The sequence below is a fragment of the Crinia signifera genome, chromosome 11 (genome assembly GCF_055691185.1).
Source record: "Crinia signifera chromosome 11, ASM5569118v1, whole genome shotgun sequence".
Classification (NCBI taxonomy): domain Eukaryota; kingdom Metazoa; phylum Chordata; class Amphibia; order Anura; family Myobatrachidae; genus Crinia; species Crinia signifera.
This window is the reverse complement of record NC_139227.1, coordinates 117,022,219-117,048,129: the sequence shown is the minus strand read 5'-3', so window position 1 is coordinate 117,048,129 and position 25,911 is coordinate 117,022,219. Positions and strand designations below refer to the sequence as shown.

General features: G+C 45.0%; 1 protein-coding gene across 7 annotated transcripts in view; it reads right to left on the bottom strand.

The window, feature by feature from the left end:
- The window catches only part of PACSIN3 (protein kinase C and casein kinase substrate in neurons 3), a 77,499-nt gene that overhangs the window by 40,534 nt on the left and 11,054 nt on the right, over positions 1-25,911 (bottom strand). For 2 of the 7 annotated variants that reach the window (XM_083164444.1, XM_083164442.1), the window contains exon 2: positions 17,082-17,367. The exons of the other annotated variants lie outside the window; for them this stretch is intronic. The gene's annotated coding sequence lies outside the window, so the exon portion shown is untranslated. The remainder of the gene's footprint in view (positions 1-17,081; positions 17,368-25,911) is intronic. 7 annotated transcript variants of the gene reach the window in all.

Genomic DNA, 25,911 nt, shown 5'->3' with positions numbered 1-25,911 from the left:
AGATGCTTGTGCTGTACTCAAACATACTACTAGGCTATTGCTGGTGTCTGAACTCAGCTTAGTGCATCGCATCTGCCACCTCCCAGGCAGTCCTCAAACACCATGAGACGCATGTGATTTGTGACATCAGATTTAACCGCAGGCAAAAAAAATAGAAAATAGACTAAGTGAACATTGGAGCCGCACACAATACCAAATTCCTTTTAAATATCACCTGCCGTCTATGGGCCATCGCATTAACATTTATCTAGTTGCCATCTTTGTAACATACAGGAATGCTTCAGTCTGAAGGTACACAGTGCCTGGCCTCAGAGTCCCAGACCGGACAGCAAATGCTCACAGATTAGGAGGGGGCTCATCTGGAGAACCCCAGAAGTTCCGGTTCCAATTTCTCCACATTAAATAGTAACTCTGGGTAAATGTATGATGCGTGGAGAAGTGGTATAGTCACTAGGTATTGGTTTGGTTTCCGATTTATGATTATTACTCAAAACTTGAGGTTTCTGGATAACGATACCGATTTGTCTGTTGGGTAGATTCTGGTTCACTTCTCTTTAAGCCTCCAGTTGGCACGTGCCACCTGCCAGCCAGCGCCATGATCCTAGGGTTCATGGTAATAGCTGCCCCCCACTTAGATCATACCTTCCTACATGGGTAATCTGGGATAGAAAGGGTTTGTTTATGGGTTAAGGCCTATCTATTTTATGTTGGGTATATGGGGTGGGGGTGTACATTTATGTATAGGACATGACATTTTTCTAGCATGTTCTTCTTAAATTGTCCTGCAAAAGATTTTCATGTTTATCGGTGCAATTAGAAGTGTGGGAAAAAAAAACAAAACACCACCTTCCAGTATGGGGTGTGGCGGAGCACCTGCGGGTGTCTATTTTATGTTGGAGACTGCCAAGTTATTTCCCCTTTCCTCATGCATATTTGACATTTTATGCTGGATGGTGAGGGGTGTGAACGGTAGTGTCAGACATTCCCTGGTAATTGGACAGGTTACGGCACAATCTCCTAGTCTGTTTATTAGAAACCTACAGTAAGGAGAGAATCGTCTCCTTTCCATCAAGAAGCCTTGGTGGCCTGGGCTTTCACCCCTAGGAGGTCATATGCCTTTTAAAGGGGGAATCATGTTATAATCATAAGTCTGTTTTTAACGGAATGCAGTCAACATCCCTACAGTTGGAAACCCCGGGAGTACTGGGGTTGGAGCTAGGCACTAGAGAGGAGGGAAGGGCGAGGTGAGGTTTGCATTACGATTTGATGCATGGAGAAAATACTTACTGGGATAGGTCGGGATTCCAACTGCAGAGATTTCATACCCAACACTTTTAGCGGGCGTCAAATTTCAAGTGTATCCTTAGGGTACAGTACAGACCTCCCATGCGTATTGGTAGTGTGTGTGTCCCTGGTTTAGCTCTGATGTGCTATGCATTTCTTATGAATTTTCCTAATCTAAAAAAACCCCATCCAAAAAATGGGTCGGCAGCATCTACATCAACGCAAGTAAAAGGTAGACGGGAACGTTGTCGTCACAAGTTTATAATTTGTGTGTGTAAACCGACGTATTCATACTTTCCCATCCCAGTGGCCCTAGAGGGAGAATATAAGTGCGCCAAGCGCAATATGGTTCATTATGACACTCGTCTGAAGACATGAGGCGACTAAGGCCAGGTACACACCAGAACGATCCTGATTGTTAGTAGATTGTTAGCAGATTGTGTGATGCTCGCACGATCTGTTGGAGCCACACAATCTGCTAACGATCTGCATCCAATCTGATCCCAATCCGATCTGAGTCTGTATCCAGTTGAATGGATCTTTTACAGATCCTCACTGCAGCAGGTAGGATCTGTAAAATGACCAAACGACAGCGGGGACGCGCATTGGATTGGAATCGGATCGGAATTGGACCTAAACATGCACAATCTACACACAATCTGCATCCAATCGGTCGGAATTGGATCCAGATTGATGGAATTGAGCCCTAATCGTTCTGGTGTGTACCCCCCCTAACTCTACATTCGCCCACGTGATTGTTGATCTCATCGATCCGCTACACCATAACCCCAGCACTGTCGCACTCGGCGTACTGGAGTCTGGCACATGGTGACACAATATCTGGGAGACCTGTGTGATGACTGATTGTAGTTCCATGGCAGCAGCCTCTTCCATGGCTACCTACGGCATTTGCCAGCAAATCCAACTGTACATTTTTCAGAGTTTACCGGACGCCGCCTCGGCTCAGTAGGTTTGGATGGTTGCCTCCTGACTCATGCCCTAAATGCGGATCTTCTAGTGCTGGTTTCTGGCACCGGCTGCGGTGCTGTGCTCAGGTGTCTACCGGTCTCATGTAGCAGACTGGGCTACGGGTTGTGTCGCACAGCTCTAGGACCATAGTCTTTCTGCATTAGCCAAGGCGTAGCTTCCTAGAACCTAACCAGCCCCTCAGGCTCCCACATGCCTGGGCTCAGTTAGCACCACAGCTGTTAAATAAACGTCTTACACCTAGAAAAATGCTTTTATGTTACGTATTACAATGTTGAACTTCCCCTTTAACCAACAAGCTGATAATTATTAGTCACTGCAAGAGGCACCGGGATCAATTACAATCCCCACCCTGGTTAAACATGAGACACAGAATTCCCTTGCACCGCAGCGGCTGTTCCCTTCTCTCCCAGTTCTCAGAGGTAGTGAGGGCGTCTGGCTGCCTCTCCCCATATATACTCAACGCAGGATCGCAGTCACTGCACTGGGGGCGTCCTGGGAGCACAGCGCCAAAGGGGAACAATCCGACAACATGACGTCACCTCAGGGTCTCCTGCAGCCACAAGCTTATATAGTCAGCCACCCAGAGGCAGCTTCTGTCTATACTCGTACTGCAGCTTTTTATACAGATTTATACAGTAACTACGACGACATTTCCAGCTGTATAAAGTATATCATTAGGAACGATGCGCTGAGAGCCTGCAATATGGGCTTGGCGAAGCGTGTCAGTAAAATATGGCACTCTCAGAACGCGCACGACATCGTGCCAGACATTAATGCTAGATATTGAACAGAGGCATTCATCCAAATAAAGTCAGCCATGCCAGTACAGTAATGATTTAAAGTGAAACCCCAGCATTTAGAAATATTAACACGGGTGCCAAGACATGCCCGTCACTGACACACAGCGGAAGGGACGGCAGCCTATCAGTTTTCTAGAAATCGGTGACGTCGTTGAGGTACTGCATAACAATCAACACGCCACTGGTTCTCAACCTCGGACCGCCAACAGTTCGTTTTCCAGGTCACCCTGCATTCTTTCATTACTTCACTTGTGATTCTGTGTAGAGACCTGAAAAACGTGAACTGTTGGGGACCGAGGTTGAGAATTACTGTACTAGCCGCAAGATGACAATTCATAATAGTGCAATGACACGCTGTGCGGTACGTGGACCGCTGGTGAGCAACATGGTAGTAGCGGGATTGTATGCCTGCAGAAACTAATTCTTCTGGGCACCAAAAATACTGACCCCATCCCCAACACCCCCCCCTAAAAACGTAAAACGGGCTACACACTGGCAATTTCAGGACATGTTCTAAGCAATCTCGTTAGAAAATGCCCCTAGGTCATTCCGTGCGTGGCCCTCGCATCGCCCGGTGATTAATATCCAGCATGAGTTTATCATCGGTCAGGGACAACGTTATCCCCGGAGAACACTAGCCCTGACAGATCGCTCCGCACACATCGCCATTAATAGCGCCAACCAGCTTTGGAGTAACATTCTCCACTCTACACTGCTGCAGGAATAGACCTTTACTTATCTTTGTGCCTATTATTATTATTTACGGTTTCTTATATAGCGCAGGAGATTCCGTTGCTCTTTACAATTGGAAACAGTGATAAAAAAAAAACAGAGGTAGGAGGGCCCTGTTCGCAAGCTTACAATCTATCCTTTATGCATAGACCTCTACCTAGCTCTGTCCCAATAAGGGGGGGGGGGGGGGGTGTCTGTTCTGTAGCAGTGCACCTGCAACACGGCTATGCATACCTGGGTATGTGTACAAACCTAAAGATTTCAGTCCAATCTGGTGGAAACTAAACTATGGAAGTATGTATGAGTCATCTACAAACAACATTGGCTGCCAAACAGTCATTCAGAAACAATTGCTTCGATACATTTCTTAAATTAAATTTAAACAATTTGTATTCACAAAAAGGACAATCCATGAGCAGGACCTGGGTAGAGTTCAGTGTAAACGGGTATGCTGGGTCATCCGACTCGGCTCACGTTTACAGCAATGGGGGGGGGTTCCCAACCTCCGGACCACTGCGTCCTGCAGTCAACATGAAGGTTGAGCGGAGGGGGCACACAGACCACCGCGGAAGCAGGGAGGAGGTTAATGGATGCCTGTGTGTGGCATCCATTCACCTTGCGAACGGGGCTGGGGGGCGCACGGAGGCTGTCCAGCAGCTTACCTTGGTATTGGGCTTGTCCCCAGCACTGTGGTACAGGGCACGGCGATCCAAGTTGCTGTCATCTCCAGGCACCGCCCCCATTTACACTACGGGTTGGCACCACAGTGTAAACGGATCAAAATCCCGGATCCGACCTGCCTTGGAACATTACCATATAAAAAGGTTCCCCCCTGGGCACTTTGAAAGATAGACTCTCCAATATATGTTAATTCAGGATATTCGTACCCAACATCCTGAATTAACATATATTGGAGAAAGTCTCTTGCAACGCACCCAGGGGAACCTTTTCATATTTTTGTATGGCATTGTATTTCTAGAAGTGGTTCTTCATTATTGGTCAAGGTAAACCCTAGGCTGCTAGAAGCGCATGATAGATTAGTTTTTACTAGATTCCAAATTTCTATGGCTTGGAACAGTGTTCCAAGTACCGGGTCGGATCCGTGATTTTGGTGTAAAACGGGTATTCCCGACTCCAGTTCACTCCTTCCAAGCCAGCTGCAAGCAGTCCAAAACTAAATTACTTTCTTTAAGGCAATCTACATTTGCAGTCACTTTTGTATTTGCAGATCTCTTTTGTAGCCTTCCTACCAATTATTTTACTCTGTAAGCATTGTATTTTTTTGCTCCATTAGATTACAGTTTAGTATTTTATTTACAGTTTTATATAGCGCAGCAGATTCAGTTACAGCATCTTATATAGCGCAGCAGATTCCGTTACAGTGCCTTATATAGCGCAGCAGATTCCATTACAGTGCCTTATATAGCGCAGCAGATTCCGTTACAGTGTCTTATACAGCGCAGCAGATTCCGTTACAGCGTCTTACATAGCGCAGCAGATTCCGTTACAGCGTCTTATATAGCGCAGCAGATTCCGTTACAGCGTCTTATATAGCGCAGCAGATTCCGTTACAGCGTCTTATATAGCGCAGCAGATTCCGTTACAGCGTCTTATATAGCGCAGCAGATTCCGTTACAGCGTCTTATATAGCGCAGCAGATTCCGTTACAGTGTCTGATATAGCGCAGCAGATTCCGTTACAGTGTCTTATATAGCGCAGCAGATTCCGTTACAGTGTCTGATATAGCGCAGCAGATTCCATTACAGCGTCTTATATAGCGCTGCAGATTCCGTTGTGCTTTACAATAGTAGACAAGTGATAAAACAAACTGGGTAACAACAAACAGACTTGGAGGTAGGAGGGCCCTACTACAAGCTTACAATCTATAGGGATATAGGAGGGAAACACAAGGACAGGCACCAGTAATAGCATAGCAGCCCCACCAAGGGAAGCTGTATAATACATAAGTGCCTCAGAGGGTTTTGCGTGTAGAACTTAAATATGATAGGCTTGCCTGAAGAGGTGAGTTTTCAGGGAACACTTGAAGGTTTGGAGGCTAGTGGAGAGTCTTATTGTGCGTGGAAGGGAATTCCATAGGATGGGAGCAGCCCGATGAAAGTCCTGTAATAGTGAATGGGAGCTAGTGATCCGTGCAGAAGACAGACACAGATCTTGTGCAGAGCGTAGTGGTCGAGATGGGAGATATTTTGTGATAAGTGCAGAGATATATGCTGGTGCAGTATGGTTAATAGCTTTATATGCGAGTAGAAGTGTTTTATATTGAATACTGTAAGATACAGGCAACCAATGGAGGGACTGGCAGAGCAGATCAGCAGACGATGAGCATCTTGCAAGGAAGATCAGATTAGCAGCAGCATTTAAAATGGATTGCAGTGGGGAGAGTCTGTTCTTGGGAAGACCAGTTAGGAGACTATTGCAATAATCAATGCGGGATATAATGAGTGCATGGATAAGAGATTTGGTAGTGTCTTATGTGAGATACGGTCGTATTTTGGATATGTTTTCTGCTTAGTAAGGGACATCCTTATTGCGCCCCATGATGTCAGACTGTGTAGAAGCGTTGACTCGCATTTAAACCAGTTATTCTTTTCCTTACCCTTAATTCATGTTAAAATTGCGCTACGCTCTAATTAACCCTCTGAGGGACACGTGAAATTGAAAAATTACCAAGCAAACATTTGTATGCATCAAAATGACCTGTAACCTTTACTTTATATAGGAAATCTTTTTTTACTTTGTATAACAAATGTAGAGATTTTATATACATATATTAGCCACAAACATAAAACAGTTTCTTATATAGCGCAGCAATCTCCGCTGAGCTGTACAATTGGAAACCGGGATAAAACAAAACTGGGTAGTTGCAGACAGTCAAAAAAGGTTGGAGGACCCTGCTCGCAAGCTTATAATCTATTGGAGGTTTTAATTATTACGTACTACAGCATGTAGAGCCAACTGTACATAGCCTCTGCAATAACACATGCAAAGTATACACGGTTTCATTTACTGTACACCGCTCTTAGCCACTGTGATCTGGCAATACGTCAACGAATGCACATTTCCACTTCAAATGCCTAATTAAGTCCAATAAGCCCACACACTTGACAAGCTGAATACATCTCGTAAAAAGATAAAAATAAAACACTCCTGCATTAACCATCTAGTCTGATCATCCTCAGCAATTCATGTGCCTTCAGTTCACGCCTATAGCAGTAGGTCAGTTGGAACGTCTAAAGATTCAGCGACAAGGTGGATATACTGTACGTGTGGTATAGGCCAAGTTTACTACAGAAATAAATGCTACACAGTAACACAAAAGACAGATGTGTGAAAGAGTCAATGAGACTATGGGGAGGGGAAGAGACCGGTCACTAGAGCAGAATAACATCCTTTAAACACACAAGGTGACTGCACAGCTAAACCAGATCCACGTCCTGCAATGGTTGCTGGTAGAGTGGACAATCATCTACTCCACAGCTTGGACACTAAAAGCTGCCCCAGGCCACAGCTACCCGTGCCCAGAACAAAGGTAGCAGAGGGGTGAAGCTGTAGGACGAAGGTCAAGTACTAAAGCTTGTTTTCTGGTAACAGAGCTGGGAGCACATTTCCCGGCAGATCAGTGCAGAATATAAAACAGATCTCTCCTCCTGTTTTGTTGAATTTCACATTTTCAAGGGTGCTCGAGTCTATTACTGGGCAGGAACAAGACGGTGATTAAAGGATATAAGCACGCTGAGGTATGCCTATCTGATTGGCATAAATGGGGTCTGTAATCAAAGCTGCGCAGAAGGGGGGAGCTGTCTAGGGTGTTACGCACATAATAGGTTACGATCATTTGGTTTCAGCTGAGAGCCTGCCTGGGGAAATCAGTTCTTGACCCTATAATTCCCAGTTAGGCAATGGAAGACCTCTTAAAGTCCATCAGCAATGGTTACAGGCTGCATGGATAGAATGGCAGAGACCGGCCCAGCAAACGTTTACCAGCTGCCGGATCTTTGGCCACAGCAATTTTAAATAAACCGCAGCAAGAAGGGACTTTGCAAGATGTCTATATAGCTGGGTGCTGAGGTTGGCCATCGTTGTAGTCGCCATAGATGGTCAAAGTACAAACAGTCAGTTATCGATGGCAGCATAATATCTAATGGATGACCAGCGAAGTTTTTGACTATTGATGGTGATCGGTTTTCTTTGACTGACCCATGGGCCAATCAGAACCTGGGGGCATGGCTTCATGGGTGTCCGAGGCAGAGCTATGCTCAGTGTCCCTGCACCGTCGGAAGAACAAATAAATAAAAACAACCTTGGTTATGCTCCGCCAAACTTCATTATAGTGACTTTAAAAGTAGAACAGTCACAATGCCCCCAAGAGAAAATGCTTCTGCAGGAAGGGCCTAAAAGGACACATGCAGAAATATGTAAAAATTCAAGACATTCCCTTCATTCAGCTGAGAGGAATGTGCCCTCAGGTGCTCCCAATCTTACCCGAACCGCAAAACGTAGCTGAATGGATAGTCCCGTCACCCAAATCATAGGTTGCCGAGTCTGTAAAGGTCAATTAACAACCGCAGGGAACAATGGAATTCAACTAGACGGTACTACAAATTGAAGTATAAAATTGACTCTCACCGAAGCGTCACAATCCGCTGTCAGGGCGTAACAAGTCACCTCAGCTTCTACCCAGAAGCCTTTGTTTCTGCAGAATAGCAGCCATAACCGGACGCTTCTGGACACTGGAGTTAACACTTCTGTAGACCATCACCAGCCCATTAAAAGATCATATAGGGACAGGAACAGTCAAAGTAGCTACAGGTTAAAAAGGTGCCCATACACTAGTAAGATTTATCTGCAGATCTGGCTGGTTGGAACAAAAACATGGTTATGGATGAGTGACAGTTTGTCAGTTTTCCAGCATTTCCAAGCAAATGGTCAACTGTCATTTGCTCTCATCCATAACCATGTGTTTTTGTTCCAACCAGACAGATCTGCAGATAAATCTGCATGTGTATGGCCACCTTAAGACTGGGACAAAGCGGGCCTGGCCCAGATGGCATTATATTATTGTAGAGTACAATACTAGGGGGAGATGTACAGGAATACTGGACTCTAAAGGAAAAATACAAACAAGTGTGGCATAACAGCAAGCTAGAACCTGGAGGTGTGGCATCTGCAGTACTAAACATAAGAGCAATTGCGTTTACATATATCATGTATTTATGGGAAGAAGATCGGTATCTTAGCAACAAGCCGAGTTCCTTCACAACCAAACTCATACCAGTATCTATGCACCATGTACCAGGAAGAACCACCAATTTTTTATTTCCTTCAACTTTAGGTGCCAAGTTGTATTACATACAAACAATAAAATCCAAAATAACTACAACCAGGAACAAACCAAATAAAACAAGAACTCTACAATACAAATTGCATTACACATCTAGATGAGCTGGATAATGCTTAGCACCAAAAGATCTTATGGAGTATGATAGAAAAAGGGTCAACATTCAACGGGGAAGGGGCTTTAAAGGCAAAAATACGCCCTTCTGGAACGGGCGCACCAGCGGGCATCGTAAGTTTTGCTTGGCACACCAGAAAACTTACAATGTCAGCCCTACGATATAAAGGCCGACGGGCACACAGCGAAGGTCTCCACCCACAAAAGTTGACATTGTCAGAACGTTGACTTTACAACCAAAAAGCTATCCATGATTGTGAATCTAGACTGCATGTGACAAATTACAATGTAGACAGATTATCTGCCGTCATCTTCAAAATATGGACAGTTGTATGTAAAATATTTTGATTGCCAAATGGAACCCTCACATAAAATGGGTTACGGTCATTTGGTCTACAGAAAGTTAGTCGACAATTGTTAGGACGACATGGTGTTTTTGACCCGACATGTGCCAACAGGGGGTATTTCATGCCCTACCATCCACTAGGGCATGGTGGGAGAATAAAATAATTTGCCAAGCATAGCGAGCCATGCAAGGGGGACACGGCGCACTTTAAAGAGTGTCCATGTCGACATTCGGGGCGGGGGGGGGGGGGGGGAGTGAAAAACACCATGTCGACCTAGAACCATGTCAACCTAATGACTGTTGACCAAATAATCCCATTCCCATAAAAGATTCCTGGGCTGAAAGTCTCACTGTGTACACCGCTTTAAAGTGCATGGAATACAGTTCTGTTGGTTTAAATAGGATATGGTCATTCCTTGCTGAAAGTTTGTAGACCCCAGTGGTCAGGTGGCCCTGCTGGTTGTGTAGGAGGTGCTCCTGAAGCAGATGAGGAGGGTTTTAAAATGCCAATAATTAAATTGCAGCGCCAATGCTGAAAATTACCCACTGTGACCCCACTGACTAAATGTGGGTCATGCATGAAGTCCACCTTGCAGGCAAACATTTTATAAATCATCATACTACAAATGCAGCTATAAATACAAAATGCATGACTACCCTGCCATTCAGCATAACACTTAATCCCCTACTTCCTTACTGAATACACCAAGGTTAAAAGCCATATGAAATACGTCTGTGTAGCAAGAAAGCGCTAAGGAAGGTAACAGCGTCCCACAGCAAACTGATACCTGCATTGACAAGGTTATCGTTAAGGATGCGCAGGGTGAATGTAGAGCTTCTACTGTACGTGGCTAGTTTAGTGCATATTCAGGATGGAAACCATCTCAAACAAGACCAACATCTAGCAAAAGGATCAAAGATTAAAAAGGAGAGATTGGTTATCTAAGGAGGGCCAATATACATACATACACTTTGAGAAATGATGTTGGGATGTCTCAGGATGCCTCTACTGGTTTTCGTTTCAAATATATACAATATTATGAGCGGGGGGGGGGGGGAAGAGGAGGAGGAGGGCTTTGTGGTAGTATTTGTCGAATGCATGCTATAAAATGATAGCTAGGAGCCGTTTGGTTGCGACGTCTCCACGGTCTCCTCTGCTTTATACACCAGGCACTGAGTTGCATGCAGTGGTCATGGTAGCGGCAAGAGGATTCTTCCAAGATGCAGAAATGCGACAGCTTGCAGCACTTATGTCAGAAGATTCTATAAGTATGTTTGGGCAGCCTGGGAAGGGTAGAGAGAAAAGTATACAGAGTCCTGTGGAAATTGTTGATAAGGGATAGATTACATCATTGTAGATTGGCTAAGAGTTTGGGGCTGCGCCAGTAGGCATACGGAACGGACCCAAACCAAACAATTCTCCCAGCATGCTTCTGTTTAGACACCACATAGCCAGGTCAGGATGTAGCAACAGCAATACAGTAGTTTATGGGGGGTATGCAATCGTCCACCACCATTTCCGATGGGGGAAATAGCGGCAGGGCCCTATTCAATACGGTCTTTATTGGCCGATCGGCAGGCGGGACATTAAATCCCGCTTGCAGATTTGCTGTCGGGCAAACTGGTCAGGATCGAGGATTTCAGGAAGAATCTACTGGAATATCCTGGATTGCATACCCACCTATAAGTGATTCAAAAATTACACATATTTATAGGGATCGACAAAGCTTCGGTCTATCAGCCCAGTCTTCGATCTGCTCCCCCATCATCATGTTTGGAAAGAATCCCTTCCTGCGCACCAATCTGAGCGCGTTTAGGAGAAGCCCAGTATTTTGGTTGTGGACACATTCATGCTGATGTTGGAGACTGCAGGAAATGTTGAAGTTCGTAGAATAAGTGAAGTTGGTGGCACGTGAAGGCTAGCAGAATGTACTCATTATGAAGCAGTTGGACCCCACGCTTGCTGTTCTCATGTCGACGGAAACGTTTGCAGACCATAACCCAAAAAGTTAATATATTTGAAGTTGTTGGAGGAGGGCGCACAGTGACGCTTCTCGGGATATATCGCATCACTGTGGGAGGTGCCACATGCCTCGAGGCAGTGCTCAGCTACCCCCATTGGGACCTTATTATATAAAAACAGCCCAGAGCAGTAGTGGTCAGATATCTTATATAGATTAAAGGTCTTCTTTAACCATGCATTAAAAAGCTAGTTTGATTAGACCGCACCTCTTTAACGAATATCAGCCGGGACACAACGTAAAAAAAAAAAAAAAAACCCCGGGGAGGAGGGTGGAAAAAGGGTACATTTTCAGACTTTTCAGTCTGAAAAAAAGTGTCATTGACCAAATACCCCCGTCAGAAAATCCAGTTTTCTGCGGTTGATTCCCAGGGCTGGACACGCCCACCTGGTGCTACATACAGACACACGTAGCGCAGCCATATACATCAGAGAAACAGAAGGGGCTATACTCAAATATTTTCGCACCAGCAGTAACTACAGGGCCCCCAATGGAGCCATTCCAATGGCTCTCTTTTGGGTGCGTCTGGCATGCATATCGCCCTGCAATCTCGCATCATTTTAGAAAACAAACCAAAAAAGCGTGACAAGAAAACACCCCCAGGAGAGGTTAAATCTTTATTATTGCAGTGATAGTCACAAAGCAAATTCTTGAAAGTGCTGAATGTAAAACAGCAACATCACTAAGTAATGAGTATGGATTATATAGGCCACAAGGTGGCTGCGGCCATGATTTATACACACTGCCCTGTAGAGTGAAGGTGGCGGTTAAAGCAAATGGAACAGGAGTATCAAGAAAGTTATAACATGGGAATTTGGTACCAGGCTCCCAGAAATAGATGCAGGAGTAACCTGGCATCAGGCAAAGCTTGCTGCAAAAATTTACCAGGAGCAAGTAATTAGCACAGTGTTACTGTACAGCTTCTAAATACACTGGTCTAAAATAAACGTAAACGAGAAGCTCATTTTAGGTGACATTTGCTAAGGGCAAACCAAGAAGTTGAAGGTCAACCATGAGCAGCTCAGTTTTAAAGCAGCATGGCTTTACTTGTCACAGGAGGTTAAGTCAACTGACCCCAAATCTAGTGGGGGGAAACCACGACATACAGTAAATGCAGACAAGACGGCAAGGAGGGCACTGCTCAAAGATGCTTACACTGCAGCTATAACAGCTGAAACAAAACCAGCAAGGGTGGCTATTATTGGGGACTAGGAGGGAGATGCACTCAAGCCTTGGAGAGAAAAGGAGAGAGATACAGGGGTCTAGTTACAAGACTTGGATAAATATTTATTGGACAGAGAAAGAACCAGCCAATCAGCTCTTAATTGCCATGTCACAGGCTGTGTGAGAAGAGCCAGTTAACTGGTACTAAAAATAAATAAATAAAAGAATAAAAAAAAAAAAAAAAAAAAGACTGGATCTCTCTACTAGCCCAGCTTGTGTTCTAAATCCTGGACTGGATCTTCCATACTACCTTCATATGAAAGTATGCTGTCCCAGCTGCAATACATACTGAAACCGTATCCTGCATGCAAAAGTTTAAATGTCTAATATGAAATGTGAAGGTAGTTTCTAAAAAGAAACATCCAGATTTTTTTCCCCATACTTGATCCGCCATTGTGCTTTCCGTGTCAAATCATTCCCTGTCAGTGCAAACACTAGAAGAGACTAACCGACATACCTTTGCCGATAACTCACTGTTACTTTCTACTGCAATTCCCAGACGCAGTAACGATGCCATACATTCACAACGGCGCTGCAGTGGCAAAGCGAAGTAACATTAAATCACTTGCCTGACAACCCTGCAATGTACTGCTGCCTGTCCTTACCAGATAATACAGCAAGGAGCTGGTTATTTTCCCCATAGATGTTTCCCAGTTCTGTGACCACATCTTCACACAAGTGCAGAACCAGATACTGGTCCCTCATTCACATAATTCAGTTTGTCTCCAACAAGAGGACGGCGTAATTTAAATGAGACACCGCCTGTGTTAGTCCGATGATATTTGTAGGTGTGCGGGGGATTGAGATTTAGCATTGGCAGATAAAAGAAAAGGAAGTAATTGCCTCACGTAGAGGAAAAGACCGGTCAAATAATTGTGTACATCATTTTATTGGGCTAAAGGCAATTGTTGTTGGTTTTTTTTTGTTGTTTTTTGGGGGGGGGGGGGGGTTGCACGAAAAATGTAGACATTTAAAAATACTTTAGGTACTTATGTAGTATCTGGGCTGCCGATTTTCTGATTGTATGCCTTACCTTAAGGCTTACAATCAGATGCGATTTTCGGCAAAATCGGATCCGATATCGCATGCGATGAGATTTTGCATAGGATTCAATGTTAACAAGGTCCTGTTCATTTCCCCACTATCCAAGTGGGCATAGAGTTGATTTTATAAAGCGTGGCGAGCCCCGCGAGGGGATGCGGAAAACAGTTTACGTAATCCGCGTCCCCTCGCCACGCTTCGTGCTCGCTGCGCTCGCCATGCTTTATAAAATCAACTCTATGCCCACTTGGATAGTGGGGAAATGAACAGGACTATGTTAACATTGAATCCTATGGAAAATCGCATCAGATCGCATGCGATTCGATGCGATTTTTCCAACCCGATTTTAAAATCGGGCGCCCAGATACTACATAAGTACCATACTTTAATTTGAAATCTTTCTAAAGATTACCTAGTTACTTTATGTACGGTACAACATGTTCGTTTCAATTACTAGGACCACAAAAAAGCAAAACATTTAACACCAGCAAAAAGTGGAGACTTATACCCCTCTAAGAATGGAGAGCTGAAGAGATGAAATTCTATACACACAAGGCATTATGATTATCCCATTACCCCTGATGTTAGGTATCACATTAATGATCGATGGTCATTAACACTGTATCCTATTACCTGCCATTTTTAAATCTGATAAGTCTTTGGGCAATTGCAGACCCAGGCAGCGGTTTTCCTAGTGACTAGGCTTTCATGCCAAAGGCATGCGAAACAGAACCCTTTAAATACCAACATCTGTGAGAGATGAGCAAAATATCCACTAAAAATGCCAGCGGCGCTCACATTTGTTATATAAAATCAAATAAAAGGCATTTATGATGAATAAAATAAATAAATCAGTATGATGAATAAAAAGGTCTGTTGACAATTTTCTCACCCATTTAGATAAATTCAGTGGGCACTCAAAGAGTTAATATCCCACAACAGCAAGCAGGTATCGAGGAAAACGATGCTGGCATCCAGGAGAATAGAATTGGCCCTGGCAAGCCTATCCATTTTTGTTTTCTTATCCTGCCCAGAAGCGCCAGGTTCTGGTAAAACAGCTAAACCTGACTAAAGTTCAGGGTTGGACAAAGTAGTGTCATTTTGGAGATCACTTTTCATACATTTATGTTAGCCGGTATGGGGTGCTGTGACGAGAAATGTCAGCGGATTCCCATTAAAACAATTACACCCCCCACCAGGCGTCTGCACACTGAAGCACAATTCCCGAGAGAAGGATGAGCAGGATGACCAATAGTGAGCTGGACTCTCCTTAGCTTAGTCTTACACAGTTCCATCCACAACTAACAGAAGTTCTGGCACTCCTCTACCCAAGGACAGGGACCTGGATAACATCATATCACTGGTGGGCCAAAGATACTCCTAGAGCATTGATGGCTAACCTTGACACTCCAGCTGTTGAACTACACCTCCCAGCATGCCCTGCATAAATTTTAGCAAGGCCAAATAGTAAAACTGATGCATGGCATGCTGGGGTGTGTAGTTCTACAACAGCTGGAGTGTCGAGGTTAGCCATCCCTGTCCTAGAGCATCAGATTTAAGGGCCACAAGTCAGTTGGAGAATACAAGGTCCTACACACGGTGCCTGATGAAGTGTGCATTAGATTGAATTGCTTTATAAACATGTGCCGGTGACAGAGCCGCCTCCGGTGTGTGCGGAATGAGCAGGGCTACGCCTACAGCAAGTGACACAGCTATAATCCCAGCTACACATACACAGGAAACCCCGGCCTTCCATTGGATCACACCTACACTACTGTTCAGTACGAGTGCTTTAGAGCAGGCATGTCCAAACTATGGTCCTCCAGCTGTTGTGAAACTACAAGTCCCATCATGCCTTGCCACAGTTTTGCTATCAGGGAATACTTAAACTATGGCAAAGCATGCTGGGAGGTGTAGTTTCACAGCAGCTGGAAGGCCACAGTCTGAACATGCCTGATGTAGAGGGAATACAAAAAGTACTCCCACTTCTGTCTATGCAGGTATATTACACATCCATGCAGATGCGGGTATGGGGGTACACAACCGTGCCCCATGTAACGTTCCAAACCGCATGGGGAGAAGGGCTGTAAAACACACCAATACCACTATGAACATTTTGGATGCAACTGCCTTAAGTGGACGCCTGCTTGGGCACAGGTGTAATACAACAGCAAATTACCAGGCGTACAGATGTACTAGCTTTATAGCTAACCCAGGTCAAAAAGAGCCTGACGCTTTTATTTGCAATTGTATATGAAAAATAAACATTAAGAAAATGCCTCTAGCTGTAGGACGTCCAAGACAGCTGGCACAGGAACTGCCCGAACGGGTTTAAAGGGAGATTGAGTCAGCTGCAAGTACCTCCCTGATACCCACACAGTACAAGCTAGGAATAGCTCTTCCCACAGAAACAGCCGTGTGCCCCCCATCCCCCTCCTCCAGCACAAACTGGGCCAACACGACGAGCAGATAAAACAAAGTCCCTTCTTTTAATACCCGAATCGATTGCTGCCAGAAGCCGCAGGTCTCAGCGGCAGAGGAACAGAAAATGAAATCTCCTTGGCTCATCCCTAAATAGGTCTACTGTCCAGAGTCCGATTCAACCACCGCAGGATGCCATATCCAAAATATAAAACAGGATACATTGTATATTCAGTACAGTCAGCAACAGGACACAGAGACTGGACTTTTGCCTGTTGCAAATTAAAGACAGAGAGGCAGTTTCTCCGGTCACCAGACCTCTGCACAGCAGCATTCCCTATGGGCACAGTTACCCTGGCAGTGGGGTCCCTGATCGGAGGTGGGGGGGGCTCCGATTTCAGTGTGGCATTTCCTAAAACATTTTAACCTTTACGGTAACACTTAATAAGAAAGCTCCCTTTATACCAGCCCTGTTCTCCAGTAAACCCTCCATCCCAAAATCTTTAGCTCACTTTCTGCAGAAAAAAAAAAAAAATCCTGCAGCTAAAATAGGTCAAATTACTGCAGAGAATTTCCCGTCCAGGCTGCTGAACTGTACACAACACAGAAAGTCTCTCGTACATTGCCCTGCAGACTGTCACGCCAGTGCAGCTTTCAGGACAGAACTGGATGCAGAATTTCCTTATGCGTGCACAAATATCTCCCCCCCTCACCCTACACAAATGCAGGGTTCTATTGCAGAATCTTACCTGGATGAGGAGCGGAGAGAGAGGATGCAGACAGGGAATGCTAAGGGTAAACACTTCCCAGGAGCCTTTGGTTTTCGCCTGGCAAACAACTAGCTTGGAAAATGTCAATCTGCGTTGGCAAGGAGCTGCGACAGCGCTGTGTGAGGGAGCTGTATTCAGGCACGGATTGAATTAATAGACGTAATGCAGGGAGATGCCAGAGCATCCACAGACCGCATATAGTGGAGGAGCCCCCTTGAATTCGTTAAAGGATCGCAGTGCTGAACTGGACAGAATGAGCTTTGTTCTAGAGAGGAAAAAAAAAAAAAAAAAAAATGAAGATAGGAGGGGGGGTGGAGGGAGCCTGAGCGACCTCATGCTTACTATACAGAGAGCAGAACACCAGTGTTCCTCAAGTATAAAAGGAAGCAAGCACCTATATACACCATACACATACTATAACTGGCCAAAAGATTTAGTTGGGTTTCAGAGGTAATTATGTAGACTAGTAACCAGCCCGTTAAAATGACGGAACAGTAATGTCAGCACCGGCGGTTTTCCAAATGGAGCAACACCTGAATTGCGCTGCTGGCCCCCATCTAGTGGCTGCTGGTTAGAAAAACACTTGAATTCCCCCCCTGAGGTGAGGAGCAGTGATAACCTTTCATTCTATAGGATTAGAACATAATCACCAGGATTCAATGTCCCACCTGCAAAAAGGGGGCGTGTCATGGATTGTCGAGATTCGCCCACGATCGCAACAATTCACGCCCGTTATTGACAAAATGGTCCCCACAGCTTTTAAAGTCCGGCCCATTCTGTTGATCTGCCTCTACAATACTGTCGGGCAAGACAGCATTGAATAGGCGCCCGCCATTATTTCCCCTGTACAAAATAGTGGCGGGGATTGAATACCCCCCCCCCCCCACCCAATACTTAATTCAGACTGTGGAGTCTGTGCTACTAAGCATTTAAATGCCAGGTAATTTTGACATGTATTCAACTGACCCCCTACACACACCGTTTCCCCCTCACTAGGTTTTTAGAGCGAGGGTGAAAAGGCGTGTGTGGCCGCTAAAACAGCGAGGCTCGCAGCTAAATAAAAGATTCCCCCGGAACGTTGAATAGTGCGAGCGGCCGGAGCGGGGGGTTAAACGGCAAGGATCGCTTGTTTTCGGCTGCATTCAATACAACCCAAGGGATTAAGCAGAGTTTAAAAGCCAGGAATATTGACCCAGGTTGGCATGTTTACACAATTAAAAAAAATAAAAATAAAATTAGACCCATGTTGAAAGACAAAATTATTGGTGAAAATGAGCCGGTAATTTGCTGCGCAGTAAGAGCGCCACAATGAGCAGACTTTAAAGGAGTTTATGATAACATCTTATTAATTTATAGCACCACAGGGGACCGGTAGCACCCAAGTACAACAACAAAACCGGAATCAGTGACTTACAGTTGAAAACAATAGGATGACAGTACAGGGTACATAACCATAGCTGTATCCGAAAACCGCAATATTTGGTGCCATCATAGATGGTCTAAGTAAGAGAAGGAGGGGCACAGAGGGAGAGGAAGGACCTACTCCTGGGAGCTTACATTCTAAAGGAAATGTTAAATTGACATCAGGCTATACACCTTCAGCTATCAGAATAAGTGGGGATAGTCCTGCACCTCTAAATTGGAAAACACGGGTTCCACAGGAAACCAAACCCTAACACACACACACACACCTCCTTTTCTCAGAATAGGATGGGCAAGTGCACTTAAAATGACTAATCTCCCCAATCCTGGCACCTACAAACCCTGGGGCACCCTTGTTTAAAAGGGAAGTGCCCATTTTGAAAATACACAAATCCTCAGTGGTGAATTTCCCATTAGTATTTTTTTATATGGCTATCAAATGAAGGCTTATAAAATAAAATATAAAAAGGTGGGTGGCCGTTAATGTTGTGCCTAGGGGCACCCTAAACCCACCCATGACAATGCCCCCCCCCCCCCCCCCTAGTTATTGGGGCAGGCAAACTGTGGCCCACCAGCTGCTGTAGGACTACACATCCCAGCATGCCCTGCCACAGTTTTAGCATATCCCAAAATCAAAACTGGGGCAGGTCATGCTGGGATGAGTAATAACGGCTGGAGTGCAACAAGTTACCCACCCATGCTGTAACATTCTGCATTCATATATGGTTACTATTGTAGCGCGCCCAAGATGGCCGCCTTTAATATGGTTCCTTTACTGCAAGTGTAAAGCGATTTTTTTTTACAAATTCTGGCTAAAAGCACTATATAAATTATTATTTTCAGCTATATTATCAGTGTGACATGCCTAAAGAAGAATCTAGTACAACAGGTTCTTACAAGAATTATAAAGTTACCCTCTGCTGGACTACCGACAAATGTTCTTAAGTGACATTCCAAGCACATACAACAGACAAGCAAACAAAAAATAACATTTGCTCAGTTCATGCCTGGTACACACCAGAACAATCATGATTGTGAGTAGACCGTACGATGATCGCACAATCTTCTGGAGCACAGAATCTACATCCGATCCTGGTCTGCACTCAGATGAAAGGGTTGTTTTTAAATCCTAACTGCAGCAGGTAGGATCTGCAAAATGACCAGCAGGGACATGCATCGGATCAGAAATAGCCCAAAACAATTTACATACAAATCGGTCAAGATTGTATTGAAATCGGGTGAATTGAGGCCACAGCGTTCTGGCGTGTACCCTACATTAGTGATTTTCACAGGGGCTGAACCACTTTCCTCATTAGGAGACTGGCATTTGCTTAGTTTAAAAAAAAACAAAAAAAAAAACACTTTCTATAGGAGTAAAATAACTTTAAAAGGCCCATACACACTGGGCGAGTGAGCTGAAAGTCGCTCAAAACAGGAGGTTTGAGCGGCTTTCAGCTCAAAGCCGCCCGGCGATGAGCGCTGTTGCGCACTCCCGCAACATCGCCGGAAAAGCCGTTTATCTGCTTGTTATACCAGCAGATGAGCCGCTTTCAGGGCGGCGCTGCGTAGCTCTGCGCCATGCAACGCCGTCCTCCCCCCCCCCCCTCCATCGGCGCCGGGCAAGTGGAAAGCCGGTCAGTGTGTATGCACTGAGTGGCTGTCCATACACACTGGGTCAAGTGCACAAGCAAGAACCCCACAAATAGCTGTGTATCGGAACTTAATATATCAGATATTCATACCCCACCCCCCAGCAATTAATACCGAATACTTGAGAAAAGTTCCATAGACAAGCTCACAAAAAACAAGGAACTAATCAAAACATTTTTTAAAGTGGCAAACAGAACACACACACACACACACACACACTAGAACCCCACCCTATAGAAAGGAAACAAATCATCTCCCTATAGTTTAAAAGGATAAACTTATCATAGAGACTAAGTGCACCATGTAGCTGGAGACCACGTAACCCGTACAGCCTTATTGGCATCAAGCGAACTAAAGAGGATAACACATCGGGTGGAATCAACTGACCCTACAGGAACACGTACCAAGTCCACCTGTGTGAGACCCACAAACTACACACAATTCCAACACAAATTTGCTTCAAATATTAGAGCTCTCGGAAAAAAAATAATGTATAATAGATATAGAAGGGTGATGTGCAGTATAGAAGTATAAAAAGGTGAAGGGGGCGATAACAATTAATGGGCTTGGTATACATGGGGTAAGAAATGAAGAAGCCAGGCTAGTAAAAAGGTATAAAAGGATTTATGGCAGGAGAGCGAGACGATATTGGGAAACAATACGCACAGTGAACATCTGGATAGTATGTATCTTCAAAATACAGGAATGTTGGTGAAAAAAACCGGTGTGTGGGTGGACACGGGGGGGGGTACTGTGGAGCAGAACACAGATAGAGGAGATGTAGGATTCATTCTGTACAATTCAGTTAGGCAGTGAAGGCAGGAAAGGGGGGTAGGGAGGAAAACTGGATAAGTAGGTGTGATGCTTATTACATTAATGGGGTGAATGATGCTGGATTGCTCAGTGTCAGTGCTGTGTGTTGAGCGATCTGTCAGGGCCAGTGGACTCCGTGAGAACACTGGCCCTGACCGGTCATCCAACTAGATTTATCCAGGATTGGATATTAACCACCAGGCAATAGCGCATTGCTATGGCCCCTGTGCGTGGAGCGATGTTGGTCTGAAACCGCTACGTGTGTAGGCTCCATTGTTCTGAGGGGACTATGAACAAACCCTTAAGGCCCCCGTACACTAACTCGATTTAGGCGGATTTCACCCATACTTAACGGAATAGCCCGCGAAAAATCAGCCCAAACCAAGTCAGTGTGCTGTCCCCCCTGGTCCGTAGTGCGGTTCCGTGCACATCAGACCCAAGTCGGATGTCGGACCGGCATGCTCCATAGCTGGGTTGAAATCCCGGCAATCTTTGCCAGGATTTTCGCCCGGGAACCTTTCACACCTGCGCTAGTCGCTAGGCCCAACCCGGGAAATTATGCTGGTGTGAATGGGGTATAAGTGAACAGAGATAAAGTACCAGCCAAGCCGCCCCCATCTGTCATAGCCTGTTACACGGCTTTGCATTGTTTTCCAGGACTGTGGATTTTTTATAATTGACAGTTTGCGATACACATCACACCTGCCGGGTGACCTGTAAATACAAATGAATAGGAAGAAATTATTGGCTAATCAGCGATTGGCTGAGAGAGCTCTCAGAATCAGTTGCTGCCCAATCATTTGTATGGGCTTTTTTTTTTTTTTTTTTAAGTCCTCTGCTCCTGCGCTGATCCCCCTGGCACGCTGTTGGCAGCGGCTTTCTCCCCTGCGCCACTCCCCGGGAACTGCATGTGATAAATCACATGTAATCACATGCACAACTTGGCACCTCAAGTGCCAAGTCGTGTGTGACCCCCGGGAACCTGTCAGGATGATTAGGTCTGACTTCTTCGGACAAGTCGGCCTGATGTACAGGGGCCTTAACCCTGCATGCCAAAACAGCACAAATCAAACCACACCTGCGCCTCAGTTATCGGATGGCAGTAACAATGTATGTATGGCAATCTCAATGTGTGCCCGATAAATTAACCCTTTGAGTTTCAAGTGAATTTGGCAAAATTGGTGAGAAAATAGCCAAGCAAACAATTGTATAGGAAATATAATTTTTTAAACACAACTTTAATTTCTTTTTAATTTGAATTCATATAACAAATATGATCGACGCTGGAATTTTTAGCCACCATTTGGCATATCTCTAGCAGAGCTGTCGGCACTCAGAGGCTTGAGCAAGCAACAACAACCACACAAAGCCACAACGCGATATTAGGGGAACATTATACACAAACCATCAGCCATAAAATGCACCAAATGAGTTTCATTAAACAAGGATTAGTTCCCAGATCTCGGTTCATTAGCATCCAATCAATCTAATCCGCATCCTGATAACCCAGCAGTTTTAGTGCGTGTAAAGCTGGATCCACACCTAAAGATTTCGGTGCAATATGTCCGGTGAGAACAGAGATCTGGTAAAGTATGGGAGCACATGGGCATCGACCATTGGCAACCAAATGCTGGAAAACAGACAAAAAGGATTGTTCAGATAAGATTGTTGAATCAAACCGATTTGTCTGAACGACCATTGTCTGATTTTGGAAGAAAAATAGTTGATTGTCATCTGCTCGCATAAAGATTTCACTTGTTACATTTGCCTCAATAGGGCTTGACGTATCAAGCAGCGAAAAGAGTTTTTTCCCATAACAAAAAGCTTTGAAGAAGCGTTTATAACATACATTAAATAAAAGGATAGGCAGATTCTGCCTGCTACGGGTAACCTCGAAGCTTGATCACCTATTCAATTGCTTGATCACCTATTCAATTTTTGAGCTATGAGAAAATTAAACTATAATCAGAGTTGGATTACGAACGGAAACCAAGGCTTGTACAGAATAGCTGTTGAGTTGCGAGAACCAGCAGATTATGCCAGTGTAGCCTTGAAGGTGCGGAAGGATATTTAAAACACTGCTTATTTTGTGGTGATCAATATCATTTAATATATCACCCAGCGTGTACGCCAAGCAATGAACAGCATGCACTCCCGCAGGTTTTTAACATCCTCCACAGTTTGCATATGAGGCTCAATTTGACCATTAACCGTGAGGGGACCGTATGAGGTCACTGACTGATATCACTCGTTGTGTACGCACCATATCATTGGCTGGGAGTTCAGCTGGAAACCGCTGACATTGTCCCTCATTGAGCATATGGTGCATTGTGTACGCACCTTAACAGTTAAAGCACAAATACATTTTAAAAGTCAAAAAGAGGCTGGTTTGGGTTTTAATAAAGATTAGAGTTTTAAATGCAAAGAAATCCTACTTCTGTCATTTCCGTATGATAATATACACTTCCATGTGAGGTAATCTGGATAGATTACACGACACACGTTATATTGCAGCCATAGTAATTAGATAAAACATCTATTAACTGGCGCACACGTCATAAAACAATATCCTCAAGCTGATCGCACTGATCTCCATTCATCCTGATCACACAGCTGCCAGCCTGACCGCACTATACACACACTGACTATTACAGGGAAACACGGTTACTGGACACGTCATACACTACGTTAGGTCTTAAAGGCCCGGGGACCATGAAAGCTATTCGTGCTGTTAACAAGTACACAGGTGAAGATTTTAGGCCAGAAGCTTCTAAAGACTGAACATCTTTTTCATGTTTAATTGTTCCACTACAGACAGACCACTTTCTGTCCATAATACCCACAGGCAGCCTCTCACCACCTTCTGCAATGAAGAAAACCCATATACACTAGAATGTCTGTGTGTGTGTGTGTACATGGTAGGGAATATAGATTGTAAGCTCCACTGGGGCAGGGACTGATGTGAATGGTCAAATATTCTCTGTAAAGCGCTGCGGAATCTGTGTGCGCTATATAAGAAACTGTTAATAAATAAATAAATAAATATACACAATAGCTTGCACTCCAATACATAATAAATGCACACACAGTATCAACGTTGAGCATTAGGTTTTGAATGTACACACAGGTGTGTAAAGGCCCCCATACACTAGTCTGACTTGTTCTAAGGACAAGTCGGACCAAATTCCCAACTCCCGGAGGACGCCAGTGCCAGAGGAGATAAACGCTGCCGCCGGGGACATCGTTCAGGGTAAGTATAATGCACTGTACACACACACACACACACACACAATCATATCCCCGTCAAGCCCAGTGTCCACGTGGGCGGAGTTAATTTTATAAATTGTAACGAGCCCCACAAGGGGACGCGGATACATGTGCACTTGACACGCTTCAGGCTCGGTGACTCGCCACACTTTATAAAATTAACTCCACACCCACGTGGACACTGGGGTTATGACGTGGATAGTGGCGTAACTATAGCACCGCAGCCCCCGCGGTCGCGGGGGGGCGCTGTGCATATGGGGGTGCCAGGGGGGGGGCTGCGGTTCTATAGTAATCCCCCCCGCCCCCCATGCTTACCTGTCTGCGCGTCCCGGCTCCCCTCCTGGCTTCAATCAATGCTATGGAGACGGACCACGATAAAATGGCCGCCCCATAAAGCAGAGTTCTCTGAAACTGTCTGCGGCCATTTTATCGTGGTACGTCTGCATAGAATTTATTGAAGCCAGGAGGAGAGCCGGGACGCGCGGACAGGTAAGCATGCGGCAATGGGGGGCAGGCATGGGGGGCTGGCCGGCGAGCCCCCCCATTAACGGTGGGGGGCGCCCCAAACAAAGCTACGCCGCTGAGTGGGGATATGAACAATTATGTATTAGCACAGCTCCAACTACATGAATTACATAGTTTGCTTAAGTTACGTAGCTAGCATAGTGGTGTATTGGAATTCTCAATACACCACTACACAAACTATGTAATGGGCGCCCTGCTAATACATAAGTACCAAAAACAATGTCAAAGGAAAGCTGTTCATTGGCTGAGAGCACTCACAGCCAATCAGCGGCCGCTGATTGGCTTAGATAATTCACTCAGCCAATCAGTGGAAAGCCAGTCTTTTGAAAGTGTTTTGGAATCAATGTAAAAAGGCCCCAAAACCCCAATTTTAATTGCTAACCCCCCCCCCCTCATGGGTGAAATGGCCCCCCTATTGTTAACGCCACCCCATTATTGACGCCAACCCGAAGCTTGGCGAGCGCAGCGGTACGCAACCTTCGACCTTTTCATACCCCCACTTATCACGTCAGCGTGGAGTTGATTTTATATAGTGTGGCAAGCGCAGCGAGCCACCGAGCCCGAAGCGTGGCGAGCCCCGCGAGGGGACGCAGAATACATGTAAAGTAGTCCGCGTGCGCTCGCCACGCTTCGGGCTCGGTGGCTCGCTGCACTCGCCACACTATACAAAATCAACTCCACGCCGACGTGGATAGTGGGGGTATGAAAAGGTCGGAGGACGCGTACCGCTGCGCTCGCCACGCTTCGGGTTGGCGTTGATAGTGCTGGTGGCATTAACAATGGTTATTGGGGGCTCACGATTTTTTATCTTATGGATGCACAAGATCCATGAGATTAAAAAAATCGGGTCCATCGCGTTGATTGTATGCCTTAAGTACCTTAAACTTAAGGCATACAATCAATGAGACGGGCGCCGTGCTAGGAAAGAAGTACCAAAAAAGTTTTCCCATTACCAAGTATTTGCTGCTATTAAACATAGAAACATAGAATTTGACGGCAGATAAGAACCACTTGGCCCATCTAGTCTGCCCCTTTTTTAAAACATGTTACCTCAAACCACATTTGATCCTTATTTTTTTGTAAGGATATCAATATGCCTATCCCAAGCATGTTTACATTGTACTACTGTATT